At 29.7% G+C, this 13806-nt stretch overlaps 1 long non-coding RNA gene across 1 annotated transcript; it reads right to left on the bottom strand.

Annotated features, from left to right (window-relative positions):
• Positions 1 to 200: 200 nt before the first annotated feature.
• Positions 201 to 10570, bottom strand: LOC145270624 (uncharacterized). Its single transcript, XR_013865476.1, has 3 exons — positions 10469 to 10570; positions 6418 to 6505; positions 201 to 1998 (listed from the first exon to the last, which is right to left on the bottom strand). It is a non-coding gene; the product is annotated as an uncharacterized LOC145270624 (long non-coding RNA).
• Between the last annotated feature and the right edge of the window lie 3236 nt (positions 10571 to 13806).

Here is a 13806-nt window from a genome sequence, read left to right as displayed (position 1 = left end):
TAACATGATATGACAAAGAAGTATCTCATGTATTTGAGGATAGAAAAGAGTTTCCAATCTGAATCTGGAAAGAATCTTCAAAGAAGAAATACATTTTTTCATGCCAAATTACGTGAATACATGGAAAAATTAAAAAAAAATGCAGAATAAAATACTTAATCAAAAGTAAAATTAATAAAAGAATCAATTCGAACATTTTGTTAACTTTATTTCACGTTTGCAGTTCTCAGAAACGAAGGGGTTCCTACCTATAATAAATCTGTCTTTTTATTAAAAGAACCAGAATGTTATTTGTCTCTTTTTTAATTTAATATATATATTAATTCTCATGCATTTCAACCGAGAAATCATTTAACCAAATATATTTGTCAGTTTTTTAAATCCTTTTGTCTAATTCAGTTGCTCTTATAATTACTGAAATAAAAATTTTCCAAAGATTCCAGCTTTTTTCTATCTTCTTAAAAGCAGTGGTAATCAAGCTTTCATTGTGAGCAGTCATTATAATTCTATCCTGATCATAGTGAAGAAATCCTCTTTAAAGCCAGTCTATAAAACATTCCTTACTTATATAATAATAATAATTCCAGAAAAGACTTAACACACTATTGTTTGGAATATTTTTTCCAATTTTTGAAATACAATGTGTGGAGTATTTTTAACTACTATTTTGATTTCTGTAGCTGCTCTGTTAAGTAAAGCATCAGTAGGAACGATCTGTATGTGTTTTCATATGCCTCACCAAATATCAATCGGATGCAAAAGAAGAACCACATAATTAACAAGAATGTGGTTTCTCTCCTGTATGTGTTTTCATATGGCTCAACAAATGTGACCTCCATGCAAAAGAAGAACCACATAATTAACAAGAATATGGTTTCTCGCCAGTGTGTGTTTTCATATGACTCAACAAACTTGACTTCCATGCAAAAGAAGAACCACATACTTCACAAGAATGTGGTTTCTCTCCCGTATGTGTTTTCATATGACTAAATAAATGTGACCTCTGTGCAAAAGAAGAACCACATACCTCACAAGAATGTGGTTTCTCTCCCGTATGTGTTTTCATATGACTCAATAAATGTGACCTCTGTGCAAAAGAAGAACCACATACCTCACAAGAATGTGGTTTCTCTCCCGTATGTGTTTTCATATGACTCAATAAATGTGACCTCTGTGCAAAAGAAGAACCACATACTTTACAAGAATGTGGTTTCTCCCCCGTATGTGTTTTCATATGACGCAACAAACTTGACTTCCATGCAAAAGAAGAACCACATACTTCACAAGAATGTGGTTTCTCTCCCGTATGTGTTAGCATATGATGCAATAAACTTGACTTAAATGCAAACAAAGAACCACATACTTCACAAGAATGTGGTTTCTCTCCCGTATGTGTTTTCATATGACTCAATAAATGTGACCTCTGTGCAAAAGAAGAACCACATACTTCACAGGAATGTGGTTTCTCCCCCGTATGTGTTTTCATATGATGAAACAAACTTGACTTCCATGCAAAAGTAGAACCACATACTTCACAAAAATATGGTTTCTCGCCTGTATGTGTTTTCATATGACTCAACAACGTTGACTTCAGTGCAAAAGAAGAACCACATACTTCACAAGAATGTGGTTTCTCTCCCGTATGTGTTAGCATATGACGCAATAAACTTGACTTGCGTGCAAAAGAGGAACCACATAATTCACAAGAATGTGGTTTCTCTCCCGTATGTGTTTTCATATGACTCAATAAATGTGACCTCTTTGCAAAAGAAGAACCACATACTTCACAAGAATATGGTTTGCATCTCAGGTTTGTCTTGCATCTGATTCCAGAAAAAATAGGAATGTAATGAAGTGTGTGATGATAGGCACGCTAATAAATTTCAACTTTGGAAAATTTATATGAAGTAATTCATAATTATTTTAAACGATTTTTAAATCAACAATGCAGAAAGGTGCTTCTTATCCATTAATGAATTTTTTTCATTGTTGCAAATCCTGAAAGTATAAAATAAATTTGAAAAAGTACATTTCATGTTGTAAAATTCAATTTATTATGTTGTTAGTTATCAAAAAATATCCAAACATATATTAATTAATTAAATTAAAAAATAAAATGAGTGTATTTTTAATTAAACACAGGTTTGTTTACAAAATTAATGTGTTTTTATTTTTCCAACTGAAAGTAATAACGTTTTTTTTATTTTAGAGATGAGGATTGAGTCTTCATATTATTTGATTCTTCAGAATACTGTTCTCCACTTGGGTGTTATTTTCACAACGTTTCTATGTTACCTCCGATCTTATTTGGGTGTATTTTGTCGAACTTGAGAACCTTTTTCTTGAACTCAAAAAATCTTTACATAATTCTGAATGGAACGTTTTAATTAGTACATGGGATTAGCACAGTCTAGTATTGGTAGCGATGACTGGGTAAAAATTTCTAAGTAATTTTTAATTCTATTTTAAATCTCACTGAGGATAAAAACTTCAACGTTAAGTAGTATGTAACCTACAACTAAATTTTACCAAGTACTCTAATCATAGCAACATATATTAGCATTACAGGTCCTAGCAGACAATCTTAGTATGAATTTGAAGAACTATTTTGTTTCTAGATGTTATCAGTATTCATTACTTCCTATATATATATATATATATATATATATATATATATATATATAGACAGTTTTTATTACATATTACTATATGTATATATATTATTAATAATGGTTCCTTTATCATATTAAATAATATATAACCTAGCTTACTCTTGTTTTTTCTCCATTTATAATTTTTACTTTATCCCATAATGGTAGATGATTTAACTTTTCCATCCATATATATTCTGCCATAACTAATTTTTCAATCTCTCCACATATTACAGCTTTTCAATGTTTTTATAACCTTACTGTTAGTGAATGACATGAGTCACATTTGTATAATTTTCCACATTTACATGGAATCTATTAGTCATGATTTTTTCATAAGTGGCTTTCCATGAACAACATGTTTCTGTAGAATCGAATCACTCTTGAATACTATATTAGGTCTAGCTCTCTGTTGTATTGTTTTCTTAAACTCTTGATATTTTTATCAGTAGCAATACAAATTAACAATAAAATGCTTTGGATAATCACACATTCCAAGGGGATTCTGATAAAATAGTCATATTTTACAAACCAAAGCATTTTAAGTCGTCAATATACCACTGTTTTGTCCTTTTCAAACGAATTTATAAATAATAATGTGCAGTATATATTTTGTATAATTTTTAGTATGAGTCATAAGTTTTGTAGGCGTGTCCTATCTGGATACGTTATTAGACTACTATAATCAGTTTTTTTTAAGTATAAGTAAAAATAGTTTGTTGTTTTTGCAATTGTTATATGCATGCGCTGTTTTTCTTAAGTCAGCTTGCTCTTCACTGTTCTCTTCCATCTATAATTTGTACTTAATCCTATAAAAATAGATGGTTTCCCTTTTCCATCCATATATATTCTGCCATATCTGATTTTTAAATCTTTCCACATATTACAGCTTTTCAACATATTTCTAATTTTACTATTAGTGAATGACATGGCTCACATTTGTATAATTTTCCACATTTACATGGAATATATTAGTCATGATTTTTACATAAGCAGATTGACATGAACAGCATGTTTCTGGAGAGTCGAATCACTTTTGAATATTCTATTGTGTCTAGCTCTCTGTTGTATTGTTTTCTTAAACTTTCCTTATTTTGACATTTTTATCAGTAGCAATACACATGAACGATAAAATGCTTTGGATAATCACACATTCCAAGGGGGATTCTGATAAAATAGTCATATTTTACAAACCGAAGCATTTTAAGTCGTCAATATACCACTGTTTTGTTTTTCAAACGAATTTATAAATAATAATGTGCAGTATATATTTTAAGAGTTTTAAACAAATAAATTTATAAATAATAATGTTCATTATATATTTTAAGAGTTTTAAACAAATAAATTTGTAAATAATAACGTACATTATATATTTTAAGAGTTTTAAACAAATAAATTGATAAATGGGCATTGTATATTTTAAGAGTTTTAAACAAATAAATTTATAAATAATAATGTACATTATATATTTTAAGAGTTTTAAGCAAATAAATTCATGAATAATAATGTACCTTATATATTTTAAGAGTTTTAAATAAATAAATTTATAAATAATAATGTACATAGTATATTTTAAGAATTTTAAACAAATAAATTGATAAAAAATGTTAACATCATAAAATGACGTTTTCAGTAAGATTTTGTAACAACTCCCCCAATTTCTAAATGCTCGTACTGCGTTGGTATGAAGAATGTTTTCATGAGATTTAGAATCTAGCCAAGAAAAGATTGCACTTTTAATAGTTTCGCCTGTCTGAAATAGATTTGAGCACTCGTTTTTCCGTTGTGAAAAAAAGATTTCAACATGAGTATGGAACTTTTTTGTTTTGATTTTATTTGAACTATCATAAAACAATCTTTTTACTGTTTTAATCTGTTAAAATAATAATTGTATATGGTTTTCTGTTGTTGTAAATAGCAATTAAAACACATGATATCCGTAAAAAATCGTTTTGATTTTGAGTGTAGACTGTAGCATTAGGAATAGCATAATAACCAGAAGCAGCGATAGCACAGCCCCTGTAAAAGGACGTTTTTTATTGTTGATTTTTATTCCAGATCGATTTTTTTAAATCAAAAATTTGATTATAAAAACTTTTCTTACATGTTTAGTTAGAGCTATTTTCTTATCAAGCATATAAATATTTAAAAACTTTGACTAGTGGTCAAAATTTTAAATATTGTGTTTTTGTTTTGAACAACTGAAAATGTGACTGAATTATGTTTTAGGTTCACATGTATGAGCGGTATCACCTCTCTATTATTTTTTTTAATTTTCGTCTTTTTTCCAATGTTTGCAGCGAAATATTATTGAATAGAAACTAATGTGCCCAATTATAAAAAATGCAAAATCGATATTTAAATATTTGTAGGAGGTGCTCAGTTAAAAAAATAAAAACGGTAGAAAAAGACGTGAAATGTAATTTAAAAAAAATCAAATTTATTCAAAATGTGTGAACAATTTTTCAGCTTTAACAAAAACTTGTTTTTTTAATATATTAATGTCAGCTTTAACAAATAGTTATTATTTTTTAAATATATAAATAGGTGGCGTTTTATGTTAGTGACGTCACTTGTTTTAAATGACATTTATTTTTGTTTGTTTGTTGTAATTCTTGTATAGTTTCATAATGGGTGGCAAATGCCCTCGTAACAAAAACTCGCTTAATCTTCATCTAACCCTAGGTACGAGTGGCAAGCCTACTTCTAAAACCTTCAGCCCTTACAATAACGCTAAGTCCAAGTGGTAGAGCTCCCCACTAAACAAAATTTTTCGGTAAGTTACATATAAACGTAAAAAAAGATCTTTCCTTAAGGAAAAGTGCAAATGATAGTTTTCCCATAAAAATTATATTGGTCAACTGTCCTAAGACGCTAGAATGGTCTTAAATGCTAAGTCATTTTACATTAACTTCATGTGCAACCAACCCCCACTCTAAATTCTAAAAGTTCTTTTTGTTTCTATCAAATATCCAGGATGTTAACACATAATTTCCCTTACCTCTAATTGTAGAAATTTAAGAATAAAGTAATAAATAGTAGTGTTTTAAAGCACTTAGACAGGAACCTGAACTATGTGGTAAAAAATGTAAGAATAGCTAATGAGTCCCCATTAATTGTAGAAGGGTTTGCTCGATTAAGAGTAGGAATAGAATGTTAGTTTTTCCGTCATGACTGATTTGTTGCAGAGAATCTGAACACACGTGTGATAAAAGCCATGGGTTGCTTAAGAAAAAAGGAGATGAGGATGTACTTCGATTTAGGTGTTAGTAATAATTAGCAGTGTTTTTAAAGCACATCCAGGAACCTGGACTATGTGATAAAAAAAGTTTAAGAACAGCTAATGGTTCCCCATTAATTGTAGAAGGGCTTGCTCGATTAAGAGTAGGGATAGAAAGTCAGTCTTTCTACCATAATTTCTTTGTTGCAGAGAATCTCAACACAAATGTGATAAAAGCCGCAAGTGGCTTAAGAAAAATGGGGTGAGGATGTATGTCAATTTAGGTGAAATGATGCAAGCAGATGTTATTGAGCGATTGAATAGTCAATGGAGTTTTCTGATTGTGTAAGTAGAAAAGAAGGATAGTAGTAAAATAGATGTAAAGGCTTTAAATAAAGTCATGAAGAAGTTTGCCTGAGTGTTACCGGTCATTGATGACATATTAGCCTTACTTGGGTCGGCAAAATACTTTGTAAACTTAGATCTGAAGTCGGGTTACTCTCAGGTTAAATTAAATAAGAATGATAAAGAAAAAACTTCATTTACCTGCAACTGAGGTTTATTTCACTTTAACATTATACCATTTGGTCTCGCAAACGCCCCGAGGATGTTTCAGCAATTAATGCCCATTGTTCTACAGGGACAAAAAGATTATGCATTACCATATTTGGATGATATTTTAATATTCTAAGATACGATGGAAAGTCACTTGGATCACATAGATATGGTACTACTAGTCATTTTACATAAGCACAACCTCAGGTTGAAAGTGATGTAGTGTGAGATTTTAGGAGAAGGACAGGATCTGGGGTTCAAAGTTAGTGAACAGAGTATATAGCCAGACCTGGAAAAAATCAAAATCGATAAAATCTCGACTCCAACTACTGTGAGACAAGTCAGATCTTTCATTGGTATGACGTCATATTATTGTTGATTTATAAAAAAATAATTTCTGCCTCAAATGATCTATGATCTGATATGATCTTTGTTAAAAACAAATTTACTTTTTTATCTCATAATCTTAGTGATATGCAAAAGAGATAGTACGTAAAATCGTTTTATTTGAGCCAAAATAGTTTTCATTGCATAAGAAAGTTGAGGGCTTATTGCTGTCATATGTTATGTTTTTATTATTATTATTGAGACACTTTTGGGTAACTAGGAGATAGTGACTTTCATGGATATGTATAGAGGTTGACTGGAGGCTTTTGCGGTTCCTAATAAGAAGGCAGAAACGGTGGTGCATCTGTTGTTGGATAAAATTCTCCCCAGATTCGGAGGACCACCCCAGCTGTTAAAAGATAATGCCCGGAAAATATTAACAAAGTCATGAAGAAGGTGTTGAAGGACCTCAACATACATCATGTGATGACGTCATTTTATTACCAAACAAAGAAAGAAGTAGAAAGATTTCACAGAATGATGCATGACAATTAAGCAAAAAAACATCAGGAACAATGAGTTGTCATGGGATTTATACATAAACCAAATGTTGGCAGCTGTCAGATTTCATGTGAACGAAACAACGAAATTATCACTATACTACTTGCTATACAACAGAGACGTGATCTTGTCATTAGATAATATATTAATGCCTTGTAGAGTATACTATGGTGATGAGCAACACAAAATCGCTCTAAAAGAGAGGCATCAATCTTTTACTTTGGTAAGGAATAACATTCAGGAAGTTAGAAAAAACTGATAGAGAACAGGTATAAGAAAATAAAGTCAGTAGATTTTAAGATTGGAAATCTGGTTTTTATAAGAACCACAAGAAGGCGCATGTGGAACATCTGTGGGCAACGTTGATTGAGGAAAGTCCAATGAGTTGGATAGTGATTGAGCCACAGAACAAGCTGATATCTCAATATTTATTAGAGTTTGGAACTGGTATCTCAATATGGAGGAGTCAACATCAACAGCCGTTAATGGATTGTAGAGTCATGACATATAGCATGACATCGAAAATTGCAAATAATTTGGACACAAATTATCTGCTGTATCATCGTTTGTGGATGTCCAAGACAGTAATATATAATATAATGGAGTCTACATCAACGGGAAAGGTCGTTGATGGTTTGGAGAGTCCTGACACATAACGCAGCATCAAAAATTGCCAATAATTTGGACACAAGTTATCTCCTATTTGCACCTATTGTGGATGTCAAAGACATTAATCGGATCCACTTAGGAAGGCCTAGAGTTGGTTCAGAGTTTGGAAGTGGGGAAAAGGAACCAGTGAGAGGGAATTCGTTAGATCTATATTCTGTTTTTAAAAAATATTGTTTTCTCGGGATTCGTTTTATATGTGACACTTTGGAAGATGATTTCAGCTAACCATTTTGACAGAGTATGTGAAGCGTTTGGAATGAATTATGAAAGAAAAGATTATTAGAAAGACAAAAGAAATGAATTTTTCCTTGTTTATAAACTCGAGCATGGAAGTCATCAAGTGTCATCTACCGATGTTAATTTTAAATTATCAGATGGTATTCACCATACATCGGGCGTTCCTCATATTAAGACATTTAACAAAAGAAAAAAGAAACTTATTCTTGGAAAGAAAAAATTTAGTTAATAAGACAATAACGAGTTTTCAAATATTAAACAATGTAATTCCTTATGTTATGATTGGTGGCCGCCACTGATAACATAAAGAATTACTTAGCTTAATATCCATACAACTACTTGTTAGCAGCAATTTTTAATGTGGTATTCGTTTTCAGCATACCCTAAAACCTTTAGAATTCGTCATGGTAAAGATGACTATTAAGGTGGAAAGTACGTTACAATTTACCAAAACGGCATTCAGGCAGCCCCTCCCCCAAATATCACCATGTGGCCAGAAAATGGGTGCTCATTTTACATTAAATTTATATAGAAACGTGAACATCAATTTTCGAAAAAATACTTTCTTCATGTCATGAAAACTAATTCTCTGCGTCACTTTTAAAATATTTATTCATTTTCAGCATCCTTGAAAACCTTTAAAAGTCGTCATTGTAAAGAATATTTGTAATTTTGAAAGATTTTAGAAATTGACCTTTTTTATGTTTAAGTCAGGAATTTTTGTAGGAATTTTTGACACCCCTAACACGAAACTGCGAATACAATATAAAAATCTCGTAATTTCTCTGTTAAAAGTTGGTTATTTATTTTCTTTATGGATTATACTTCCAAAATAAACTATTACAGTTGTTTTAAAAGTAATAAAAATATTTTAATTTTTTTTTTAAAACAGTAATGAATTTTCCGAACTCAATATTTTTAAATTTTTAAACTCAATATTTTTAAATTTTTAAATTTTAAAAATCTATCAAAATTTTTCTATTGATTCTATTTTTACGATATTTTCAGGGTCAATGTGAAATTTTATGTTCTTTCCAATAAACCGAATATAATATTTTAGACAAACGTTTTTTTTTTTTTATTCACGGTTCCCCCCCCCATCCCAATTGTTAAGTGTCTATTACAAAGTAAATACTTAATTTCGACTCGGATAAGTACATAATTATTTACTCACAAATTGAAGAGAAAAGGTCAATACATAATATATTCAAATTTAAAAAAAAACGGACATCGTGTTCTTGTAGAATTTTACCTGTAAAGTTTGAAGTTTAAAACCTTTTTTTAAACCACGTTATTTGTTTTTTCTTTTTTCTTTTTTTTTTTAATGGAACCTTGGTCCTTGCTCCTTTAATTGAAAAAAAAATTAGGGCTTGAATTACATTTTTCGAGGAGTTATAAGCTTGGAAAGACAGGGGGTTGAATAATTCACGCCTCCAATTTTGTAAATGTCTAATAATAATTAATTTCGACTCGGATAAGTACATAATTATTTACTCACAAATTGAAGAGAAAAGGTCAATACATAATATATTCAAATTTAAAAAAAACTGACATCGTGTTCTCGTCGAATTTTACCTGTAAAGTCCGAAGTTTAAAACCTTTTTAAAAAAAAAACACGTTTTTTTTTTGTTTTTTTTTGTTTTTTTAATGAAATCTTGGTCCTTGCTCCTTTAATTGAAAAAAAAAATTAGGGCTTGAATTGCATTTTTCGAGGAGTTATAAGCTTGGAAAGATGGGGTGGAATTATTCGCTATTTTCACAAAAAATTCTGATACTGCTAAGTCAGCAGTGAAAACAAAATCTGATTTTTTTTTGACTTGTGAAACATTTAAAAACCTAAAATTTATAAAATTATTATTTTTTATTTTTATTTATTTATTTATTTTTAAAAGATAAAGAAGTTTGTTTTTTTTATGTCAATATTGAAAACAAAAACAATCAATATTTTCAAACGATAAATCAACATTTTCATTAGGATTATTCACTTTCATCTTTCAATAAAGACACAGGGAAATTAAAGAACAAACATCAAGAAAAATGTTATCAATTCTGTACGTGAAAACGCATACCTAATTGGCTACCACACCACTGATAACATAAAGAATTACGTATTGACCTTTTTTATGTTTAAGTCAGTATTGAAAACAAAATCTGATAGATTAGTGACCATTCGGTAATAATCCGATGAAAAAATATGAAAATAAAAAATACACATACGTGCGCCAGTGCGCCATGTAGTAATACTTACTTTTTTGTTTTATAATCTCCTTTCGATTAACTTTATCTGCTTTTATAAAGGAAACAATTTTTCAAATGTGATTGACTTTACAAGCTCAACTTTACATTCAAGATGACGAACGGAAGAGCAACTTCGCAGAAAACAAAATTGAAGAGGAAAAATAATAAAAAAAGAAATCATTTCGAAATAGAGCCGATCTATTTAGTGAATATCACGGATAAAATTAGTAGTATTTTATTTAACATTTTTATATTTACATGAGAGAGAACAGATTACAAGTTTAATTTTTTTTTAATTTTCTCTAATTCGTTGCATTCGTTTAATGGCGGAAACTGATAGTTTTTAAAGCTGCATTTTCGTATTTTTATTTATTTATTTATAGATTTCCGATTATTCTTTTCGTATATTTATTTATTTTTTTATTGTGTTTAAAAAGATTAATCTAAAGTTAATCTCTACGAGAAAAAAATAATTACAGAGATGAAATGTAAAAATTACAGGCGAAAAAAAATGTAATAATGAAAACTGTTATCACGTTGGAAGAAACTGACAAATTCATCTAAATTAAGAAGTTAAATAAATTCGTTGTAAAATCCAAAAAATCCCTTGCAAAATAAATACTAGTTTTCTGTGATTATTTACAAGATAATTAATAAAAATAAAAGGTAGGTAATATAGTTCGTCTAAAAGTTGTATCAAGAAGCAGAACTTGAAGTAACAACAAAAACATGAAACGGAAACGAAACGAAACTTCTTCCGTTTTATTTATTTATTTATTTTTTTAAATACTGCAAAAATTAGTTTTAATTATTTTCTTCTGTATCTTCACTTTTCACCGTAACAAAAAATAAAGTAGAAAAATATTTTGTAATAAAAAAATATTGCATTCAAAATAATTGCATTCAAAATATTGCATTCAAAATATTGCATTCAAAATAATTGCATTCAAAATATTGCATTCAAAATAATTTAAAATAACAATTAACCGTTTTCGGGAGTTTTGTTAAGAGAAGCCAACAAACAAAAAAAGTGACAAAGCAAGATAGGTTACTCTTCTACCTACCTGGATAAGTTATGTATTTTAATGCTTTTATTCGGTTCAATAAGTTACTCTTCTGCCTACCTGGATAAGTTATGTATTTTAATGCTTTTATTCGGTTCAATAAGTTACTCTTCTACCTACATGGATAAGTTATGTATTTTAGTGCGATAAGTTACTGTTCTACCTAGATGGATAAGTTATATATTTTAATGCTTTTATTCATTTCAATAAGTTACTCTTCTACCTACATGGATAAGATATGTATTTTAATGCGATAAGTTACTATTCTACCTAGATAAGTAGGCCGATACAATTTTCAGATAATAACTTTATTCATCCAAAATGATGGAGGTCTGAAACATAATTTAATATTAACCGTTTTGGAGAGTTTTGTTAAGAGAAGCCAAAAAACAAAAACAGTGACATGTTATGGTAACATGGGTATAAAATTATGGAGGTCTGAAACTTACAATGATATTATGATAATATGGGTATAAAATGATGGAGGTCTGAAACATACAATGATATTATGGTAACATGGGTATAAAATGATGGAGGTCTGAAACATACAATGATATTATGGTAACATGGGTATAAAATGATGGAGGTCTGAAACATACAATGATATTATGATAATATGGGTATAAAATGATGGAGGTCTGAAACATACAATGATATTATGGTAACATGGGTATAAAATGATGGAGGTCTGAAACATACAATGATATTATGGTAACATGGGTATAAAATGATGGAGGTCTGAAACATACAATGATATTATGGTAACATGGGTATAAAATGATGGAGGTCTGAAACATACAATGATATTATGATAATATGGGTATAAAATGATGGAGGTCTGAAACATACAATGATATTATGGTAACATGGGTATAAAATGATGGAGGTCTGAAACATACAATGATATTATGGTAACATGGGTATAAAATGATGGAGGTCTGAAACATACAATGATATTATGGTAACATGGGTATAAAATGATGGAGGTCTGAAACATACAATGATATTATGGTAACATGGGTATAAAATGATGGAGGTCTGAAACATACAATGATATTATGGTAACATGGTATAAAATGATGGAGGTCTGAAACATATAATGATATTATGGTAACATGAGTATAAAATGATGGAGGTCTGAAACATACAATGATATTATGATAACATGGGTATAAAATGATGGAGGTCTGAAACATACAATGATATTATGGTAACATGAGTATAAAATGATGGAGGTCTGAAACATACAATGATATTATGGTAACATGGGTATAAAATGATGGAGGTCTGAAACATACAATGATATTATGGTAACATGGGTATAAAATGATGGAGGTCTGAAACATACAATGATATTATGGTAACATGGGTATAAAATGATGAAGGTCTGAAACATACAATGATATTATGGTAACATGAGTATAAAATGATGGAGGTCTGAAACATACAATGATATTATGGTAACATGGGTATAAAATGATGGAGGTCTGAAACATACAATGATATTATGGTAACATGGGTATAAAATGATGGAGGTCTGAAACATACAATGATATTATGGTAACATGAGTATAAAATGATGGAGGTCTGAAACATACAATATTATGGTAACATGGGTATAAAATGATGGAGGTCTGAAACATACAATGATATTATGGTAACATGGTATAAAATGATGGAGGTCTGAAACATACAATATTATGGTAACATGGGTATAAAATGATGGAGGTCTGAAACATACAATGATATTATGGTAACATGGGTATAAAATGATGGAGGTCTGAAACATACAATATTATGGTAACATGGGTATAAAATGATGGAGGTCTGAAACATACAATGATATTATGGTAACATGAGTATAAAATGATGGAGGTCTGAAACATACAATGATATTATGGTAACATGAGTATAAAATGATGGAGGTCTGAAACATACAATGATATTATGGTAACATGGGTATAAAATGATGGAGGTCTGAAACATACAATGATATTATGGTAACATGGGTATAAAATGATGGAGGTCTGAAACATACAATGATATTATGGTAACATGGGTATAAAATGATGAAGGTCTGAAACATACAATGATATTATGGTAACATGAGTATAAAATGATGGAGGTCTGAAACATACAATGATATTATGGTAACATGGGTATAAAATGATGGAGGTCTGAAACATACAATGATATTATGGTAACATGGATATAAAATGATGGAGGTCTGAAACATACAATATTATGGTAACATGGGTATAAAATGATGGAGGTCTGAAACATA

This window comes from Euprymna scolopes, chromosome 46, assembly GCF_053919585.1.
Source record: "Euprymna scolopes isolate OS-2025 chromosome 46, ASM5391958v1, whole genome shotgun sequence".
NCBI classification, from domain to species: Eukaryota; Metazoa; Mollusca; class Cephalopoda; order Sepiida; family Sepiolidae; genus Euprymna; species Euprymna scolopes.
Note: the sequence above shows the minus strand (reverse complement) of the source record. Positions and strands in the feature narration are given on the sequence as shown.